The 12394-nt window shown below is 36.8% G+C and overlaps 1 long non-coding RNA gene across 1 annotated transcript in view; it reads left to right on the top strand.

The window, feature by feature from the left end:
• The first annotated feature begins 636 nt into the window (after positions 1 to 636).
• The window catches only part of LOC118500498, a 25873-nt gene continuing 14115 nt past the window's right edge, over positions 637 to 12394 (top strand). Inside the window, exons 1-2 of the long non-coding RNA XR_004903048.1 lie at positions 637 to 648; positions 7399 to 7402. This is a non-coding gene — a long non-coding RNA (uncharacterized LOC118500498). The remainder of the gene's footprint in view (positions 649 to 7398; positions 7403 to 12394) is intronic.

Below are 12394 nucleotides of genomic sequence, written 5' to 3'. Positions count from 1 at the left end.
ACCCACAACTCTTAAATCAAAATCTGCATTTTAACACAAGGACATTTTTTTGTTGCCTGAATGAAACCTAAAGAAGTTACTTACACTTTCAACTCACGATGCCTTTTGTAGCGGAGAAGTATACACAACTGATTCTGAATGATACAAATACCACATTCAACAATCCATATACCTGCGTCTGTTCCTTCATTTTAAAGTTCATTTTCCTAAAATAAAAATGTCTTTGCATTGGATTGGTAGACATGTATTATCCTCACTTGTTGATGTTACAAAATACCTTAGAGAGTGATAGAGAGTCAAAGTGTCCTTCCTGAATGATGCAGGATATCACCTAGGTCAAAACGACTTCTAACACTTTTCATGTTAGATGACACTGAGAACTGTGCTGGTGTCTTCTTGATAAATTTGCCTCTTTTTTTTTCCCAGGAATCTTTGATCTTCAAGGATATGTCAGTAGATTTCTCTTGGGAGGAATTGGAATGCCTGGACCCAGGTCAGCGGAAATTGTACTCAGATGTGATGATGGAAAATTACAGCAACCTGGTCTCCCTGGGTGAGGCTGACTTCCTTCACATTGCATGCCCCACCGACATGATTTTATTTATATAACACCTTTCGCAAACTTGACTTTGTATGGTAGACTTTCAGGTTCATAATCACAAGGGAGAACTTGGAAGTTATCTCCTGTAGAAAATAATGGCTTCAAGAACTATGGACCTTAGGAACCCATTGTAAAAATTATGAATTGTTTGAACAGTTAAGGCCATCAGAAAACAGTACTTTGCAAAGTGATCTTCTATAATATTTCAATTTACCTGCAGTGTTCTTACTTGAGAACAGTGTATATTGGAAGTGAGGAATGTTTAAAATAATAATATTTTGTACACAGGTCTTGTTTTTTTCTAAGCCAGGTCTGGTCCCATTTTTGGAACAAATGCAGGAGAGCTGGAATGTTTCCAGGAAAAAGTCAATATCCACCCCCCAAGGTAAGTGAAAATGCAGAGTCAGATGTGACAAGTGAGTAACAAAAAGATCTCAGAGGAAGCCAAACTTTCAAGTGTGGTTTGGGAAGCTGTGCTTCAGTGGAAAGGATGTTGAAAATCCTAGGCAATTTCTGTTGCAGTCACAAAGGGCCAGTTCATCTCCAACAGTATCCTATGCTCTTACATGCTTTCAGAATTCTGCCATGACTCCAGTGACCTCTATTATTGTACGAAGAGTGTCAGCCAAATTTCTCTGTATATAGAAATAAATACATACAATCTTTAAAAAAAAGTGTGCAATGTATACAATTAAGTTGTTTTGGGACTCTGAGGGCCACCATGATCTGGCTCCTCTTGCATTGCTTTGTGGACTTGGAAAATCTGTGCATGTTTCTGATAGACCATGCATTAAGGCTTTTTCTCTGTTTTTAAGTTGTGCTTTTGCGCCAAGAATGGAGTTCGTGAAGGACATGGTTGAGATCCTGGAGTTTATGACAGAAATCCCAGAAATCGTGGGGGCATGTGTCATGTTTTCTAACTTATACATTTTAAGCTTTGGGGGTTGCAAATGACTCCCTACAAGTTTAGACTCAGTGGTTTTCTTGTATGACAATGCACCTCCCAAACATGAGACGATCTACTTTTCTCTTTGACTTCAAAATGTGCTTGTGCTTGTGCACCTGCACCATAGTTTCTTGATCCATTGATTTCCTGATGGGCATTTAAGTTTCTTCCAGCATTTGGCCATTGTAAATTGTGCTGCTATGAACATTGGGGTGCATGGGTTCTTTTGAATAGTTATGTCAGGGTTCTTTGGGTAGAAGGAGTGTCTCACCTTTGGGATAGCACAGATGGATCTGTAGAGCATTATGGTAATGAAATAAGCCAGGTGGTGAAAGACAAATATCATATGACCTCACCTTTAAGAGGAAACTAATAAACAAAATGAACAAGCAAGCAAGATATAACCAGAAACGTGGAAATAAAGAACAAACTGACAGTAAGCAGAGGGGAGGTGGGAGGGAATATGGGAGAACAAGTGCAAGGATTTTCAGGAACATGTATAAAGGACCCAGGGAAGAAAAAAAAAAACTAAATGGGGGCTAGGATCAATGTGGGGAAGTAGGGTTGTCTGTGTTGGGGAGAGATGGGGGGAAATGGAGACAACTGTACTTGAACAAAAATAAAGAATGTGGAAAGGACATTTCATTTTACTTTTCCTGGGCCATCAAGGGAGAAGTATAGAGCATGCAGAGGGCAGATCCAGCCATTTTGAAGATTTGGGAGAGCCTACACCATGAGGCAAGAGGGGGCATTTTTATTGAAAAGCCACTGGATATGGCTTGGGTGAATTCTCAATTGGTGTGGGGCAAGGTCTCAGGGAATCACAAGGACTGAGGAAATCACCATAGCATTAGCCAGGTAAGTGGGGACTCTGATACAGCACTTTCTAGCTCTATTGTGAGGAGGGCTCAGCAGGAAAGAATGTCCTCAGGTGACTTCTGTGTGGGAAAAGGCTTCGCCTCCAGCCTTATCCCTGAAGCCAGGCAGTGGACTCACTCCCTGAATGTTCCTAGCACCTTTCAATCTGTTGTCCCAAGGCTGAAGGTCAGGAGTTATGAGTCCTGGTAAGTCTGTGTCAGGCCCTTTAAGAGAAAGACCTGGACATCAGCATCTCTCAGTCTCAGTCAGTCATTATCCTTACAGCTTTTCCAGTGATTCCTTATATATGATAAAGTCTCCAAACTTTGTTACTTGACTTTTTACGTTTTTTTTTTCTTCCATATTATTAAAGTAAATGATAGTTTTAAGATCAGTACTTAAGACATTGTTGGACTCAACTCACATAAAAATAAGCCATATGGCAATTGTCATTATTTTTTAAATTAAATAATTAACTAATCAATTAATTAGTTAATTAATTCATTTCTGTGTTTTTTTTTTTCTTACACTTCATGAAGTATCTTGTTTCTTTCTGTGCTTGTTTAATGGTCAATGGCTATTTGGTCTTTTGAGTTACAGAAATAGTTTTCATTTTATATGTGTCCATGACTGAATTCCCAGCTGGGGCACCTGCCTGGGTTGTGAGCTAGGTCCCCAGCAGTGGGTGCATGTGAGGCCACCTCACCTTGATTTTTCTCAACCACTTTCCCCTCTGTCTAAAAATAAATAAAAATAAAGTCTTAAAAAAACTATCCTAAGTTGAATGCAATTTTTTAAAAGATTTGATTCACACCTCCTGTTTCTCTGTCACAGCTTGTGACAGAGAATGCCTGTGCCTGCATTCTATCTGCCATACCATGGCCTGAAGAGGTACACACCATCTCTTCCAGCAAGGAGCAGTGTCCTGCAGAGGAGGGCGGTTCAGGAAAACCTATCCTTGTGCTCTGAGAGCACTCCACCACTGCGACCAAGGAATCTACACAGGTGGCTGGCTCTTACCTGTACAGTGTCAATGGTTGCACAGCACCACCTAAGGAGAAAGCCCTTGGAAAACTAACATTCAGATTGCTCTTGCTGCTGAGTCCTATGAAAGAGTAGATCAATGTTCTGCTTTTGCTGCAAAGCACTTCCTAGATGTAGCACCTGGTGTCATAGATAAAGATTACGTAGAAAATATTGGTGCTGTACTGTTGAATGTTGGTAAGGGAACTTTGAAAATAAAAAGGGTGACCCCATTGCACAGCACATTTGTGAATGGGTTTCTTATACAGAAATAGGGGATGTTCAAGGTTTGGATGGCATTGAGAAGGGTTGTGGAGATTTTGGTTCCACTGGAAACAATTGAAATGTGTGCTGAGAACAAAGAATGTCGAGCTTACTTTTTTCTTAAAAATAAGTTTTTCTGTAGTGTTTGAGTGCTTAATCAAGCTTTAGCCTCCAAGAATACTTAGTTCTCTTATAACCAAGACAGGGTACATTTTATTTTCCATTTTTCTGCATTTGATTGTTGTATAGTTCTGCATGGTAGCTTAACACACATTACTTTATCGATCAAATGTGTATCAGTTACTGATTCCACACAGAATTCTATTATTTAATTTAGTGAATGCTGGCCTTTGAACAGCTGAATTTTCAGTTTAGTTTATAAATTAGAAGCAAAGCCTTTTATACAATGGGTTTGAATCTTTTCACAGATTCTTACATATACTGAACTAAAAAAAATAATAAGTTAAAGTAAAAAAAGAAAAGATTTATAGCTCTCTCTTTCAGATATTATTTATTTTACATTTATTTAACCAACCATATAAATAAGAATCTACTTTCTTAATTATCTCTAACAGTACAGTTAAGTCGTACTAAGTATCCTTGTTCAATTGTGCATGTAAATGATGGAAACTTCCATCTCACAGAAATATCACAATATCCATTAAACAACCTCTTTCACCTTCTCTTTAAAACCAAGGCTCAGGTAAGTACATTATCTTTTATCTGAGCTGGACTCCATTAGAACTCCCCTAAGTGGAATGCTGTAGCCTGTGTCTTTGTGACTTCTGTGCTTCACTCAGAACATGTTCTAGTTTGACTTTGTGGTTCTGGTAAGAAAGTATTTTCTCTTTTCCAGCAGAGCAGTATTCCATTTTATATATGTACTACATTTTCATATCCATTTAAAAGATTTTAATTCATTCATCTTTGCAGAGAGGGGAAGGGAAGAAGATAGAAAGGGAAACACCAATGTGTTTTTGCAATGCATGTGCCCACTACAGGGGACCTGGCTCAAAACCCACACATGAGCCCTGACTTGCAATAGAACCAGGAACTCTTTTGTTCACAGGCTGACACTCCAGCCACTGAGCCACAGCAATTGACGCTGTATATACTACATTTTCAATATATTTATTCACAGACCTGGGGTTTGTTTCCACCTACCAGGCTTTTCTGAATAATGCTACAATTGACACAGGTATGCAAATGTCTCTTGCAAATCCTCAATTGAATAATTTTGAGGGGCATATAACCTTGTGAACTTTTTGTATCTAGAAGACACTCTAACCAACTGAGCATGGGTTCAGCCAGATCATATCCTCTTATTCCATGAAGTTCGGTGTGTTTCATGCCTTGATATATTATCTCTTTAATGTGAAATATTTTGTTGCATACATTTCAGTTTACTGAAATCTATTCAGCTGTTGGCAGATATCTTCTCTGTTTTGATTTTTTAGAATTTATGAATGAAGCTTCTAAAAACAGCCCCTTGTTGGCTTTTGTATAGATAAAAATTTTAGGTCTTTGGTTAAATACTATGGAGCACAGTTTGTGGTTTATATAATAACAGTAGGTTTAGTTGTGTGAGGACTTCCAAACTCCTTACAAGTGGCTGTAATATTTTGTATTTTCACCCACAAAGAATGAGCGGTCCATTTCCTCCACATGCACAGCAGAATGTGCTCTTGCCAGTGTTCTGGATTCTGATCTTTCTCATAGGGGTTCCATGTTGCTTGAATGTGCACTTTTTTAAGATTTTATTTATTTATTTTCAGAGAGGGGAGGGAGGGGAGAGAGAGAGAGACAGACAGACAGACAGACAGACATCAATGAGCAATTGCTGGGGGTCACGGCCTGCAACCCAGGCATATACCCTGACTGGGAATAGAACCTGTGACAGTTTGGTTCACAGCCTGCACTCAATCTACTAAGCTACACCAGCCAGGGCAAATGTGCACTTTCTTTAATTTTCAATCTTTTAATGTCCATTTTATAAAAGACATAAGACATCGAGGGTCTTTTAGAAACCAACTTTTTCTGTATGTATCTTTAAAATATTTTATTTATCTTATTTTAGAGAGGTTTAAGGGGGAAATGGAAAGAACCATCGATGCATAAGAAACATATTGATCAGTTTCCTCTCACACACCACCAAATGGAGAGATGACACACAACCAATGCATGAGCCCTTACCAAGGGTCAAACTGCTCACCTTTTCATTCAAAGGCAAGTTCTCAGTCCACTGAGCCACACCAGTCAGGAGTTATACATTTTCTTATCAGTTCATGGGTTCCCTTTTTTCCTCATGATGATTGCTTTTCTGATTTTTTTTTCTTTTTTAGCTTACTGTTTGATTTGAGATATGCAGTTTAAATGTTAATACCATGTGTTGAGAGACAAAGCTGGTTAATGATTTACCTTGAAAAGTATGCACTGGCCCTAGCAACTGTGACTCAGTACATTGAGTACCAGCCTGTGAACCAAAGGGTCACCTGTTCGATTCCCAGTCAAGGACACTCTTGGGTTTCTCACCAGGATTCCAAAGTAGTGTGCAGAATACTCAGCCACATACTGATATTTTGCTCACATCCTTTCTCTATCCTTTCCCCTCATTAAACATAAATAAATACAATCTTTAAAAAAGTTTATACTGTGTAAATTGAAATTTTCTGAATTGATCAATAACATGGAAGTTATATTTGCAAGTTGTTTTTCTTTTTCATTTCTTCAGGAAGCACATCATTCGTCATGATTGAAGCAAATGTTTTGAGATATAATTTTTTATCATTAAACAACTTCTGTTTAGAACGTTTGTAGACATGTAATATGAAAACTGAAGACATTTATTGAAGGAGATACAAGAATCACTTTTCATAGGACAATGATACCTCACTCCCTTTCAAAGATAGCTCCTTGGGTCCTCACGCAGTTTTCCCAGTTTTCATCATCTACCCCATCCTATTTTCCTGAATGTCATCAACTGTGTGAAATCTCTTCCCTTTCAAAAGTAATTTTAGTTTTGAGGTAACTAGAAGCTGCATGGCCCAAATAATGTGCTATAAGGAAGCTGAGTGACCTGGGTTATTGGATCCTTCACCAAGACACTCTACATAAGAAAAGGTGCCAAATGGTGCCCTCTTGTGTTGAAGCTGCTATTCACCAGTTGCCCATTGTGAAAGCCTTCTGAATCATCTAAATAGAATCCATGGAGAAATGGTGAAACTTATCAGAATATCTGATGCATATTCTTTGTTTTACTCCCCCAGTCATTTTCAATGTGAAAGCCGCACAATACACATGCAGAATCACCAGGGTCTACTGCCCCCACTGGTAGTACAGTGAAGTCATCATTGTTCACATATGCACATTCCAATCCACTCTCCTTGGCTGCCAGAATACATTGATGAGGTGCACACCATCCTTGTTATGTTCTATTAACAATCGTTAGATTTTCTTGGAATACCTCTATTGTCACTAAATTAAAACCATTTTTCATTCTGTCCCTCATCTTCACTAGTGTAAATAATGCTACAGTGGATATAAATGGGTATATATCATTAGAAATGTGTGTACTACTATTGTTTGGATAATTCCCACAAATGGTATTGTGTGTCCTGTTGTACTTATTTCTAAATATTTGAGGAACATCCATCTTGTTTTCTCCAGTGGCTGCACCAACTTATTTATAATCTCACCAACAGTACAGGAGGGTTCTCCTTTCTCCACATCATTGCCAGTAGTCATTGTTTCTTGATTTATTGATAATAGCCATGGTGAGATGTGTGTTGTGCTATTTCACTGTAGTCTCAATTTGCATTTTTGTGATGATGAGAATGGTACTGAACATCTTTTCATCTGCCTATTGGCCATCCTTATGTCCTCTGTACAGAAATATCTCTTCAGGTCTTCTTCCCATTTTTCTTTGTATTGTACCTTTTTTAAAATTTTTAATTTAATTTATTTATTTTTAGAAAGGAGAATGAAGGGAGAACGAGCAATAGATAAACCTCAATGAGTGATTGTCTCTTGCAGAACTCAAACTGGGAAATTGGCCCTCACCCCTGACATGTACCTAGACTGACTGTGGAACTGGCAATCCTTTGGTTTGGAGGCCAGAATCCAATCCTTTGAACACACAAGCCAGTGCTCCCCAATTTTCCATAAAATTGTTTTGTTGTTGTTGTGTAAGTTCCTTGTATACTTTGAATATTTAACATTATTTGTGGATACCTTCCCCTTTTCGGTAATTTGTTTTGTTGGTTTTCTTGATGCTTTGTTTTGCCATGCAGAAACTTGTTTCTTTGTAGTCTTATTTGTTTTTTTTTTTGTCTCTTCTTTGTTCTGCCTACCATATTATACCTAAAATATGTGTAGTAAGAGTCATGACAGAGTTTGTCATCTGTCCTTTCTTCTAGTTCACAGTATCAGGTCTTATATTTTAGGTTTTAATCCACTTTGAATTTATTTTGTACATGTCATAAGAAAGTGGTCTACTTACAATGTTTTGTGTGTATTAGTTCAGTTTCTATAAGACCATTTATGAAAGAATCTGTCTCATTTTGTTATGTATTCCTGATTTTTTTTCTTATAGATTAATGTCATATAGGTGACCATTTTAAAAATAGGGTTACTTGTTTTCTCATGATGTTTTATAAAAGTATTTCATATAACCTGGATACTAACTATTTATCAAATACTTTTGAAAATGCCCATCCTTCTACAGAATGTGATTTTAACCTACTGGTTGTTTGCTTTATATGCAGGAGTTGTATGTTTGGTGTAATGCCATTTAATTGTTGCTATGTGTTTAGATTTCCTTTGGGTGTTATCACAAAAAAATAACCAAATGTCATATAATCTCTTCTCTTACTGAGTTAAGACCTAATAGAATTAGTACTGGCCTGAATAGCTCAGTTTGTTGAGTGTCATTGTTGAAAGCCAAGGTCACACTTTTACTTCTGGAAATAGGAACATACCTGGGTTGTGGGCCTGGCATCTGGTTGGGGACATAAATAGGCAACCAGTAAATATTTGTCTATTTTAATGAAGTTTTAAATTTGAATATTGTGATTTTACCTTCTCATTTTCTGTTAGACTTATTTTTTATATTTTCTCTCTTTTCATTTTTATTTTGGTCACTTACAGATTTGCTAATATTAAAGAGTTGCTATATATTCCTATGTCTCTATTTTCAGATGTTTTTTTTTCAATTTTTCATTAAGTAATTAATATATTTTTAATATAAGGAATGTAAGTTTTTATAGATAGTTTTTAGTTTCTGCACATGAGGTTGGAATTCTTTTTCCTGTCTTGATATATTTGTTGAGGTTCAGAATGATAAACAATTAGGCTTTATGATATTAATTTCTCCAGGTTAAAAACAAAGGAATCACACTCACCCCTAGTTCAAACTATAATTTCTGTAAACACAAGTATTGTCTGTTTGTTTTTGTTTCTGTGTGAGTTTAAAGTTTAATATACTGTATGTTTCTTTTTCAAAGACCAGGGTATAATTTTATGCTTCATATTAGTCTTCATTTCACTGGTTTCTCTGGTGTTTCAACTATTGCACTACTTTTTAGTGTGCACTATGATGTTAATCATATGCTTTTATGGTGGGAACAGCGTGTATACTGCAAAACAAAAAACAAATATTTTGAAGAGGCTTGAAAACAGTGAGATCACTGAAAACACTGGACCCTCTATGTGTCTAAAAACCAACGGGGGATGGGGACTTTTTGTATCCTATTTCCATTGTGTGCCACACAATGTGAGGACACTGCTTACCAAGTGCAATGCACTGCTGTACCTATTTTATGTGCCTTTTCTCATTGTACCATACCTGGTCTTGCTGAAAATATTTCAAGTTTTTTGAAGTACTCAATAAAGTAATTTCCTAAACAATTTCTTGTAACTTAAATGTTCATTGACCTGCATTTCACAATTGTGAACCTAGATTTTGTGTCTTTCAGCTGTGTCACCTGGAGAAAGCCAGGACTTCTTGCAAAGGTCAGGAATAGAAGATTTATTCTTTGAAAAAACACTGGTAAGATATGAGAGGTGTGCCTTTGATACTGATAAGAAAGTGTGTGAGAAGAAAGGATGTTTAAATTGAGAGAACTAACTTTGAAAAATGATTCATGAAAAATCATTGTTATCTAAATATCTTTTAAAAAATACAAATTTTGGAAAATGTCCACCTCAAATCATTTCTATTTGCAGATGAATGAATTTTCAAAAAGGAAGACTAAAAACAATATTTTATATGTATGCATTTTTCTAAAGCACAGGTGGCCAACACAATGCTGGAAGGCTGAAGGTGGCCCTCTGCTTTCTTTAATTCAGCACCGGACTTGTTTCTACCAGGCAGTAAAACCAAATTCCTTGACCACAGTTAAGGGATAGTTACATTTGCACACTCCTAAAAATACTTACATCCCACTAAAGGCCACTGTGAGACTGATATGGCCCCAGATGTAGATGTGTTTTACACCTCTGTTCTAAAGACTGCCTAGAAAGTCTAGGCAATTTTATAATGTGTGTTCTGGGTAATGATTTGAATTGTTTAAAATGAAGAGTGAGAATAAATTTTCAGTGAACAGTGTATATAATATAGTCATTTGGAATGCACATATAAAGCTCAAATGTGATAAATTTCACCACCACTTTCCTAAGAAATATTATAATTTTGGATGTAATAACATTTTCTTTTATTCCACTGTATAATATTTTTAGTAACTTGGGAGGGATTTTTAATACAACCAATGTGGTTTAGTAGGTATCACAGAATGTTTATTAGAAAATTAGTGAATGTGGTTAATGAAATTATGGATGTCAATAAAGGCCTTTCTGTGTTTAATGATTCCCAGGGTATGTGTGGTGAGGACAGAAGATATCAATACAATAAGCATTGGAAGAATTTTACCCACACATCAAATCCTAATCTCCATCTAAAGAGTCAGCTTCCAAACAAGCAGTATAAAGGGGCAAACATCTTTGACCAAATGCCAAACCACAATATACCTCAGGTATTTCCTATTGTGGAAAACACAAACAGGAGAAATAAACATATCAAGTGTTTAAAGCATTCTTCAAATAGTACTGAAGACACGGATATTGCTGTCATGGAGAAACCTTGCAAATATTTACCATGCAGGAAAGTCTTCAATGAAATACCTTACCTAAATACAGTTAACAAAATATGTACCAGAAAAGAACATAAATCTGAAGATCCTGGTAAAACAGGACATTAGGTTTCAGATGTAAATCTACATAAAAACAATTATCCTGGACTAAAGGCTGATATGTGTAAAGAATGTGGCAAAGCCTTTTGGATTACCTCAAACCTTACTAATCATCACAGCATTCACACTGGACCCAACCCTGGTAAATGTACAGAATGTGCTAATGCTTTTAGTCAGTCCTCAAACTTTAATGAATATCAGCATATTCATATACGAGAGAATTTTTCAAATGTAGTAAAGGTGGTGGTGTCTGTACCAAGTTGTATAATCTTGCTCATCATGACAGATTTCATACTGGTGAAAAGCCTTATATAGTGTAGAGGATGTGGGAAAGCCTTTAGGTGTTCCTCACAACTGAATCAACATCAGAGAGTTCATACTGGTGAGAAACCATATATATGTACACAATATGGCAAAACATTTACACAGTTTTCACACCTTACTTACCACCAGAGAATTCATACTGGAGAGAAGCCTTATGAATGTACACAAAGTGGCAAAGCCTTTAGTGACCAATCAACACTTACACAACATCAGAGAATTCACACTGGAGTGAAGCCTCATGAATGTACTCAATGTGGCAAAGTGTTTAGCAGGACTTCAAACCTTACTCAACATCAGAGAATTCATACTGGAGGGAAGCCTAATGAATGTGCTCAATGTGGCAAAGCCTTTAATGACACATCAGCACTTACAAAATATCAGAGAATTCACACTGGAGTGAAGCCTTATGAATGTACTCAATGTAGCAAAGCCTTTAGCAGGACTTCAACCCTTACTCACATCAGAGAATTCACAATGGAGTGAAGCCTTATGAATGTACACATTGTGCAAAGCTTTTAGTGACCCATCAACATTTACACAACATCAGAGAATTCACACTGGAGTGAAGCCTTATGAATGTACACATTGTGGCAAAGCCTTTAGTGACCTATCAACACACAACATCAGAGAATTCACACTGGAATGAAGCCTTATGAGTGAACTCAATGTGGCAAAGTGTTTAGCAGGACTTCAAACCTTACTCAACATCAGAGAATTGATACTGGAGAGAAGCCTTATGAATGTACTCAGTGTGGCAAAATGTTTAGGCAGAAGACACACCTGACTCAACATGTGAAAATTCATACTGGAGAGAAGCCGTATGAATGCACACAATCTGACAAAACCTTTAGGAACTCGTCAAGACTTACTCATGTTTGAAAATTCATACTGGAGGGATGGCTTGAGAATGTCCACAATGTGACAAATCTTTATGCGCTTGTCTACACTTAATATCAGAAAATTCATAATGGAGAGAAGCCTTACATATGTGCACAATGTGACAAAACCTTCATCCAGAAATCAATCCATAATCAAAATCACAAAATTCATACTGGAGAAAAGCATATGAGTGTCAGAAGCGTACCAAAGCATTTTTTCTGTACTTAATCCTTACTCTACATCAGAGAGCTCATA

The sequence above is a fragment of the Phyllostomus discolor genome, chromosome 1 (assembly GCF_004126475.2).
Source record: "Phyllostomus discolor isolate MPI-MPIP mPhyDis1 chromosome 1, mPhyDis1.pri.v3, whole genome shotgun sequence".
In the NCBI taxonomy this organism is placed as follows: Eukaryota; Metazoa; Chordata; class Mammalia; order Chiroptera; family Phyllostomidae; genus Phyllostomus; species Phyllostomus discolor.
This window is presented reverse-complemented; position numbering and strand designations above follow the sequence as displayed.